Source organism: Fundulus heteroclitus, chromosome 14, assembly GCF_011125445.2.
Source record: "Fundulus heteroclitus isolate FHET01 chromosome 14, MU-UCD_Fhet_4.1, whole genome shotgun sequence".
NCBI classification, from domain to species: domain Eukaryota; kingdom Metazoa; phylum Chordata; class Actinopteri; order Cyprinodontiformes; family Fundulidae; genus Fundulus; species Fundulus heteroclitus.
The window spans coordinates 10,653,480-10,663,511 of record NC_046374.1 but is presented as its reverse complement, the minus strand read 5'-3'; the positions used below and the strand labels follow the sequence as shown (position 1 = coordinate 10,663,511).

At 39.1% G+C, this 10,032-nt stretch overlaps 1 protein-coding gene across 3 annotated transcripts in view; it reads left to right on the top strand.

Moving 5' to 3' along the window:
* The first annotated feature begins 4,899 nt into the window (after positions 1-4,899).
* zgc:109889 (WH2 domain-containing protein) overlaps positions 4,900-10,032 on the top strand; it is a 47,357-nt gene continuing 42,224 nt past the window's right edge. For 2 of the 3 annotated variants that reach the window (XM_036146271.1, XM_036146269.1), the window contains exon 1: positions 4,901-5,200. The gene's annotated coding sequence lies outside the window, so the exon portion shown is untranslated. Of the gene's footprint in view, positions 5,207-10,032 lie in introns of all 3 variants that reach the window. The other variant, XM_036146270.1, reaches the window with a different exon arrangement.

Sequence of the window (10,032 nt, the reverse complement as noted above, 5' to 3'; positions counted from 1 at the left end):
TATCTATGCTTTCTGCTTTCTCTTGAACATCAATGAGTAAAATAATTTATTTAAACAAGTGATTAATTGAAGCTGTAATATCTGGAGCTCAGAATTTAGCCATGCAGGCAATACTATCCAGTGTAGTAGTGGGAACTCCAGTCTTCATTAGCTAGCATCCTGTATGTTTTAAATCTTCTGATCTTCCAACACAGATGAATTAATGGCTGAATTACCTTCTGAGTATTTAATCAAGTCCTGTAGCGACTGTAATGAACTATTCAGTCGTTAACCCAGGAGAACATCTAAAACATACAGGACACCAGCTCTTGAGAACTGCAGTTGACTACCCCTCCTACAGAGTATTGTATGTCTGTGATTGAATTTCTTTTTTTTTCCAATTATCAGAGTAGCTTGTTTTGATACAACCACAATCAAATTAACATGTTAGAAGGCACAATCTAATAAAGTTACACTGGAATTAAGAGTGACACTTGGCACAGATTGGCTTAAGAAGCTCTTTACATGATTGCCAGTAGAAAAGTGATATGGAGGGTTGGCAGGATGGTAAATCAAAACAGAACCACTGTGGTTTCCTGAAAAACCTACTTCATCCAATTTTAAAGGGGCCTCAGGCTGATAACTGATATTTGAAGGACCCGCAGGCAAGACTTCAAGCTACTCATTCAGCAACTGAAGTAATGAAAGGTTTGCTGAAAACATCCCCATTTACAGTTCTTTATGTCATTCACGCTTCCAGGGGCTCGTGGTTTTTCTGCAAGACTGTCCTATGCAAGGTTACCGTAAGGTTGGCCACCAGACCGTTCAAAGCAAGTAATTACTCCGATAAACCACAAGGTGGGGATAAAGCGGCACACTTTCCAACAAACACATCAACAAACTTAAATTAAAGGAATGTTACAATAAAAAAGGTAAAATATATGATAACAGTGGTTTCAGTCTCATCACAAGATAAGTTATGTATGCGCAAAAACAATCAATTATACAACTCAGTACCTCGCAAATTACTTTTCTCATTTATTGTCTTAGAAATATTCATTTCATGAAGTGCAAAAAGTTGACATTGTTATGATGTCGGTGGGTTTTCTTAACAACTCATGTTGTCAGGTTTTTATTTTATTTTATCAGTGATCAAAACATTGACATGGGATTAGGTTTCTGTCCCCTTGCCTTCTGGTTGATCCTCCTCTCAGTATGGCCTCACTGGCTATGCCTCTTTATTTATTACTACTACTACTGAAAGAAATGACAGAACAGACAATTATCATTATTAGCATGGATTAATAGAATATATAATCAGGACATTACTTATCTTGAGTCATCCCTTTGTCTCTTTTAAAACCATAGCTGAAGTTCTCTTGGACCATTATCAACAATTGCCCTGCAGGGAAACAGATGGGACACTTCCAGCTCCAGCAGTGCAGCTGTGAATAAAGGCTGAGTTATTCCGAATGCTGAGATGAGAATTAACTTAGCCTGCAGGAAGCTGGGGTTACCATGATGGATCACTTTACTTTAGCTTTTAGAGAACTGGCTGTTTAATTCATGTTGGCTTCATATGTAGAATAACAATAAGATTTTTGATAATAAACACTTTTAATGGAATGTGATTTCAGTGTGATCATTTTGCAGGGTCAGTGCGTTTACAGCTAGAGGGCTGATATATAGTCGACAAAGTCTTCTCTGTGATGGGCTGGCGACCCTTCCAAGGTGGGCCCACTTCTTGTCCAGTGACTGCAGGATATTGGACTCGGCGCCATCATCCAACATTATGGATTGATGAGAAGGATTTCGGACGCTCTTTTGGGGTCGTTTTTGGTATCAGAACCACGGACAGGGACCAAGGACATGTAAAATAGCGCTATTCAAATCAGCACCACGGACAGCGATAGAGGTCTGTTTGGAACATGATCCAACAGTACCGCCCAGTGGCACCAGAGGGAAATAACAGCAGCGTGTATAACGTTTCACTGTCGTATAAAATAAAATGCTTGATCAAAGATTTAACTTGCCAGAAGCGAGACTTTTCTCTCACGGTTTGTTCAGCATGATGGCAAAAGTATATAATATGAGAGGAATTAAAAAAAATGAAACGAATGCAATTGTTTGCTTTACAAATACATCTTAGTTGTGTTTTATACACCTTTACTGAGGGTGAAAAATATCTTATTCTATCCTAAAATTCCGATTTATATGTTTATCGGTTGCTGCTATGTATTGTTATGATCAACTTCTGTCCAGTGTGCTTTAAGTCTCCAGTATTTGCAGTTATTTTATTTATATTTTCGTAGTGGAAAGGAGAGATTTACCGTTCTCACATCAAATGGTGTAACGGGCGAACTAAGTAAGGCTTTTGCTTTTTCCAGTAGCCTGAGCTTTTAATTGGATTTTAATTAGGGTTAACACACTAAACCAAAGACAAAATGCAACAAGCACGGTCCATGTTTCCCGTTGTAGGTAGTTTGTGGTGGAATAGTATCATTAAAGCCATTTTTGATGGTTTAATTTAAAAAAGCTTGTAGCTGGACAGAAAATGCCGTGTTTAGGCTTATTGGCGGCTCCCTCCCTCATTATTTTCCAACCTAGGTAGAAAGGCAGATTCGGCTATCATCGGAACGGTTCGTGTAACTTCGGATGCGCATGCGTATTTACGCTAGTTTGCTGCGGCTCTTTGGCACGTTTAGCCTGACAGCTCAGTCAAGCTAGCAATAACAGCAACGTGACCTGACCAGAGCCGTCCAAATTAAGACAAATACGCTAATTCATTGACAAGCTGGTTGCTGATGATTTACTGCTGTGTTTTGTAACATATTCTGCTAACAAAAGTCACAATGTAAAAATAGAATTAAACATTGCGCTTAACTGGATTTTTGATTTGATTTATTTATTTGAAAGGGGACGTGCAATTTAATAAAACACATGGCATGACAATTCATGAGATACATTTATCAAAAAGCTTTAAAAACTATCTACCTTAACTACGTTCAAATGTTGGAATTAATTAAACGTGAATATGTAGGCATTTTGTCAGAAAAAATAGCTTACCAATTAGTTTAGAGCAACTACACCCAACTGTATCAGCAAAATGGATTTACATTGCCTTCCAAAAGTATTCATAATGCTGGCTTTGACATTTTCCAGTTTCCCCCTTCAAATCCAATAGGATTTTATGACTAGAGTATATTTGAAAAGGTTTATTTATTCATGCTTTTATTGATTTATTTCACGTTTTTATTTTTTAAAAATTAAGTTTTTTAAATTAGGTGATAAAATTAGCATAAAATGCATCAGGGTAACACACACTTTGCATTGTCTTTGTACTGAAATGTGCGATACAAATAAATTTGCCTTGCCTTGCCAACACAATAATCTCTTTGAGCAGAATATGATAAAGTGAAGCCTATTTTCTCTCCCTGTATTAACTGAACATTGTCTGCTATTAAATGTTATCACCCATAAAAATAAGAAAAGTGCGACTCATCCCCTTCATGCTGATACTCCTAAACAACTAATTAATTCCATCCAATCTACTTTTGACTGAGCTAAAATGTCAATCTCTAAGTGTGCAAAGTTTGTTGAGACAAACCCCCAAATAAACTGCTGCCTAAATCGCAGCAAAATTGGGATCTAAATGATGACACATCTTGTTTTAGTCCTATTTTTAATAAACACAGGGTAATGGAGTTCTCTACTTTATTTTTATTGTGTTTAGGAAAATGCAGTTCACAATAGTTTCCTAATTTGTTATTTCTAAAAGTTACAATCACCAAAAGCTTGACACAAAAAGTGCTCACGTTTTTCATGCAAGATGACATTAAAACACCAAAACAAGTGTAGACAAATTTTAAGAATATTTCATTCCTCCCGTTCATCATATAACCCACCCTTGCAGGGTCACAGGGGGGTTGCTGTCTATCTCTAGCTGTTATTGGGCAAGAGATGAGGAACGCCCTGGACAGGTCAACAGTCCATCACAGGGCAACATTGGGGCACACAGAACAAAAGACAAAGCTCACGCACACATTCATACGTAAGGGTTTATTATAGCAACCAGTTGACCTAACAGTCATGTTTTGTGGATGTGGTAGGAGCACAAAGGGTGAGCCCATGCATTAAGGGAGAGATCATGGAAACAACTTACAGAAAGAGCACTGGTTGGGATTCAAATCAAACACGGGGTTTAACCAGATGATTCCAATAAAGTTCTGTTTTAAATGGGATTCCTGGTCAAGCTGGACTGCATTTACCATAACTTTTAATGCAGCCAGTGTGGTACAATTTAATTTCTAATAAATTCTATGCATCTAGTGGCAAAAACCTAAACACCTCATAGCCAAGCTCTGGTATAGTTTACCATAGCTATACCAATTCTCCTCAATTTGATCAGATCACTTCTAAATGCAGTTGGGTAAACTGGAATTTATCAAGGGTTATTGGAGTAAATAAAATTAATACATTTTTAAAAACCTAAAATCAAAGAGGGATTAAATCAAAATGCATATGACATATTTCAAATTCATGTTAATAAACAAATCTGAAAACCTTGTGATATTTTTCCAATCCAATCACCTCCAACTCAGCCGTTGAAGTTTGTGGTTTTAAAGAGGAAAAATGTGAACAGGTAAAATCAACAAAAATTATTTTGCAAGGCATTATGTTTATTACTGAGCAATACAGTCAAAGTTAATGTGGGAATAAAAATTACAATGCATGTTGTACGTTCCTTTAGTGTAGTTATGGAATGCAGGAATGCCTCTTTTTTGGGACGATAAAGGGGACGGATTTTGTTCCGAAACCTATCAAACGAATAAAAGGTCCAAACGCAAAAAGATCGAAGGAACCGTGCGTCTCTTTACGCAGCTTTTATTTTGAAGTTCCCCAGGGCTATTGATTTCCTGTGTCATATACTACAGCTTGACACTCGTCAGGTCGACAGACGCTGCCTTGGAAACGACATAAATCCAGTGCATGCAGCTGGGTTTCGAGCAGGGACCTACATTTCATCTCTTCAAAGGCTTCCGCCCCTCTGCCACCCTCCTCTTCCTCATCCCTTTCTCCATCCATTCATCCACCCATCCATCCAGTCAGCCCCGAGCAACGCGAGCATGGGCGATCTGAAATGAAGCGCAGCGCAGGAAAGGAGGCACGGCAAGGAGCTTAGAGATAACCGAGAGGAGGTGACGGGAGGTGCCGCAGCCAGGTAAATGTGAGCGGATTCCCAATCAGCTTTGCATGCCACAGCCATGGCGTAGAGCCGTGTCCATGCGGGGTGGTGGAGGGGTGGGGGGTGCTAGGGAGGGAGGATGATGCATTTGTTTTGTTATTGTTGCACGCGCAAAGAAAAAAAAAACACAATGCGTGCGCACTTACAGAGCCGCAAAGGTGGCACAATAGATGCACGCCGGTTTATCTCAATATGCGCAATTATGTGTAAATGATTTTACGCAGGCAGGCGCTCCTTTTCGCACCATTCACACCATTTTCTCCGCCCCTGCGTGGCGGCGGCGGCGCGCTGGTCAGGTGCCTCTCCTCTCTGCCTGCAACAAAATGTCACCAGTTGTGTGGGGGGGGGGGGATTGTTCTTGCAGGATTTGGCAGAAAGCACCCTAAATGATAGCAGAGAGAGATGGAGTAAGAGAGAACAAATGGAGTTTATAGTAGAGGCGGTGTGCAGAGGATTAAGCCTGTGACAGGGATCCACTGGATCTGCTGAGAAGTGCTGCTGAAACAGGAGAATAGCGTCGGATTTGCGCTTCTACAGCCATATCTGTATGGATGTCAACGCTTGGACATAAGGTGTGCGTTAAAATGGACGGCATAAGTTGAATGGTTTTAGGAGATCTTGTGTTATTTTCAGGTTAGAAAACATGTTACAAGTGCCATTTTGTTGCTAGAATTGTTGCTTTTTGAAGTTGTTGCAACTGCTTCTGTTGCTTGCTGGTTGTCTTCCTGTCTAAATACCTCCTGTGTCCAAGCAACCAGAGATGTTTGGGTGGGATAGCATTTACCATATTCAAAAGGGACCTCAAACAGATTGGTGTAATTCTGCCTGGATATGTGGCTGTGCTTCTCTGCAGAATTTAAAGGGATTGATCAGACTGGTTGGTTTCTGTGCCGAGTCAGCTTTTTAAAGCTTGGTCACAAGTTTCCAATGGGGTTGAGGAAGATTCTTTGGAAAAGCCCATTCCAGAGTCTGAATATGCTTTAACCATTCCAAGACCAGTTTGTAAAACCTAGTTGTTGACGTAAAAAAAAACAACAACTTGGAGACACTTCCTTCTTCCCTATTCCACCCTCTTTGTTGAAGGCACAAATGTGGCTGCAAATAAAACTGCCCCAGAGTATGATGCTGCCACCACCATGCTTAAACACTCTTCCCATGATTGTGAACGAACAGTTTAATCTGTGTGCCATCAAAAAGTATATTTGTTTCCCAGATGGTATTTGGCTTGTTTATAGACAGATGGAAATTTATTTTGAAGAAGGGGCTGCTTCCATTTTGATAAAAATAAACCTTACTTCATTATGGACTGTAACACTCGTGTGCTGGTGGTTTATAGTTCAAGACGGGGTTACATGTTGGTGGTTACTGGGTTGTTCCTGATCATCATGGCCAGTTTTCCTTCATTTGAGTGTGACCGATTTCATCTGAAATGATGTTCTTAGAGTATGCAGTTGTATTGATTCAGATAAAATCATTAGGCCTTAACAACACATTAACAATAAGTACCTAAAATGTCAGAATACAGATGAACAACCCGACCTGCCACACATTTCATGACAATTTGGAAATGACCTTCATTTTTGTATGACTGTAATACAGGTTAGGGCTCTGTTGTACACAGGCCTAGAGAGCACATCGTCATCATAACTGCTCTCCTATTAATAAACAAACTGAGTCCACTTCACTGGGTTCTTTTATGTCTGGATCACAGCATGGCTGAACGCACATTAGATAATAGGGTTCTTTAATGCATGTTTGTGAAGCTGCTGTACAACACAGGGTCGTATTCATGAGAGGCTGTGCTCACAGAAGCTTACACTGATTCATTACATAAGCCAATCATGGAGGAAGAAGGGCCAAGAAGCCTCAACTGTGCGCACTTGCATGCATTCACACACACAAGCATGCGCGTACAGTTGCTTAACTTCAGCGAGTTGAACTAAAATATGGAGCAGGACGTTTCACTGGTGGATAAGTCTTTCTTTTCCGCTTGGGGGACAAATGGGGGTTTTATAGATTTATTTTCCTATGTTATTATTATTTGTAACAATATTCTTTCATTGGTCTAATCCATCTAAGACTCAGGGCCTTTTCATGGTTGTAATAATCATTTATCATATTAAATATCATATATCTTAACTGGAACCCATCAAAGCCAAGTTTTAGTGAAATATGGGTAAGGCTGCTTTTTTGGGTTTCCTGTCAAGGAAAAAGTTCTGTTACTGACTCACTGTTTTGACATTTTTGTGAAAGTGGATAAGATATACAGGGATCTTACCCAGATTTTTTGACAGTGTAACGGGATAAATATTTATTTATTCACCCACGCAGCGGAGAGTGGAACAGACCGATAGAACCCCCGCCATTGAACTTTCCGTCAAGCTAGCGATAGCTTGGGTTGTCCAGGAGGTTTACGACGTCACTGATGCAGATACCGGATCCTTACTGACCTTTTTATGATGGTCTCAAACATCTGTGTCAAACTATTAACTTAGCATCTAGCACATAAACTAGCTGTGCTCGGGACATGAATTAACCTAGATATGCACAACTAAACAAGTCCACATGCCTGTAACTGTGGAAATAACATGTTTTCATAGCGCTGACTTGGGGTCAGGTTTCTCACAAACAGTATACGTACAAATAAGCAGGTAAATGTGTTCAAAAACACCTTTTATGCACCTTGACAGACAGCGTAATGTTCTAATCACAGCATTTTTTTCAGCTGACAGCGTAATGGCCCTTTATGTTGATTTTTTTTATTAGTGAGAACACTAATAAAGAATATTTATTTCTAAAAGGTTTTATTAGCTTCATTTTATAGCAAAATAAAATCAGTTTGCCACCAGTGCAGAGCTTGTTCAACATCAGGAACAATTCAAAGACAAGAGGACAACTGGCTTATGACCTTGAGTCCTTTATAAAGCCAACGGTGAAGCATCTTGATAAAATGTTTTGGATTTCTTCTCATCCGTAAGAGTTGGCTTCTAATTCTTCCTGACTGTACTATTGTAAACTGAGAGAGAAATCAAAACATTTGCCAAGAGCAACTTCTACCAACAATGCAGGGACAATTTGCTGAAGTTAATAAAATATTTTTCATATGAACAGTGGCCAGGAAACATAACCCCAGTGATGGTCTGTGGTCGATTCGCAAAATGCAGACAAAATAAACACAACATAACAAATTGTGATCAGCTATAGATCAGGATTTTGACCCAGATGAGAATTATAGATGTTATGAAGAAAAATGGTTACCAATGTAAATACAAACCGATCACATGAAATGGAAAGCTTTGGTTTAAAAATAGCACTTGGAAAGATAACGTTTAGTTGTGTCTGTGTGTCATGTGTAATTTTGTGCATTCTGATCTGGAGTCTGCCTCACCGAAAGAAAAATATTATTATGGTAACACATAATGACAATACAGCTTCTTGATTCTTGAAAAACGAAGCAGAATAGGGGGATGGCTTTTCCTTGTGACCTAAGTTTATTACATTGATGCATGGAACTGAACACCAAAATGCTGTTCAAAAATAGGTGAGGCAAATGATTGCTGGGGAAATAGGAATAGTTATTGAAACATGAACATTTTCCTCACAATTAAAAAAATATAAATGAGAAAATATTCTGCTTCTTCTTTCTGGCCTTTTAGTTGCTGCCAACAAATTCATCATTTATTTAACTTTTGATTTTTAAGTAACCATAACATTTTTTGTCAAGAACTGTGTTCGTTTTTAAAACCATTTTGTTGTCTTGAAACTTTAAACCTTTTTTTTTTTAAATCTATCAGAATGTAGTTACACCCTGCCATCACCTTTCTTTCTGACTTAACTAGTTTGGGTCATTCTGGGATGAAGCAAAGTACAAGAATCACAGAAGACACGTGTCTGTGTGTGCTCCTGATCCCGCACAAGAACACCCATCATCTTGCTTGTACCACGGTCTGCTGCATTTACTGTTTCTGGCTTCTCACTGATGTCATGAAAAATTTTTAGTTTTCTGTCTGGCCATTCTTCCACCCCAACTGATGCAGTCTGCCTTAGTCAGCATTTTCCAGGCTCATATATTCACTGCCCAGAGATTGATAAGCCTGTGTGAAAGTGGTGGCCGTTGCTTGGGGGTAATGTTTGGGTGTTCATGCTCGGGCGTTGCTGGTGGTTTTATCGACAAAGCTAACGATCCAGCTTTGATCCTAAGCACTATTCTCTGGCGCCCTGCCTCCGGGTTTGCTGTGACAATCTATCAGAGGGAATTCAATGGTGCCTGAGCACATCTAATAGGCGATGTTTTCGTTGACCTATCAGCTTTTACAGTTTAGTGCCTCTAAAAAGAACTGAGGTATCTGCAAATCTTTATAAACTGCTATACAAAAGTGTGAAGGCCCAGTCAGAAATTAGAGGAATTCTTGCCATCAACTAGTCTACACAATTATTTATTTGTTAATTGCTTATTGTTCCAGTTTTTATTTGGTTTTGGAAACTAAAAGCCTTCTTCCACTTATGAAGAATTTAATAGACGTTTGCAACAAAACAGCAATGACAATCTTTTTAAAAAGTATTTTTCTGCTCTTTCTGTTTTGTTATATGCTCGGAGTACCTGATTTAGGATATCTCGGGCAGAATAATTACTATTGGTACACCTCATCTTCCCCTTCTGTGTATATTTCTAAATATATTGAGGGAAAAAAAGGCCAGCCCTGTGCAACCCTACCAGAAGTGTTAGAAATTTAGTCAACACTAATTATCAGCAGTTGTGATGTTGGTAATTAGTTTGAATAAAATAGAAAAGAAAGCTACTCTACACA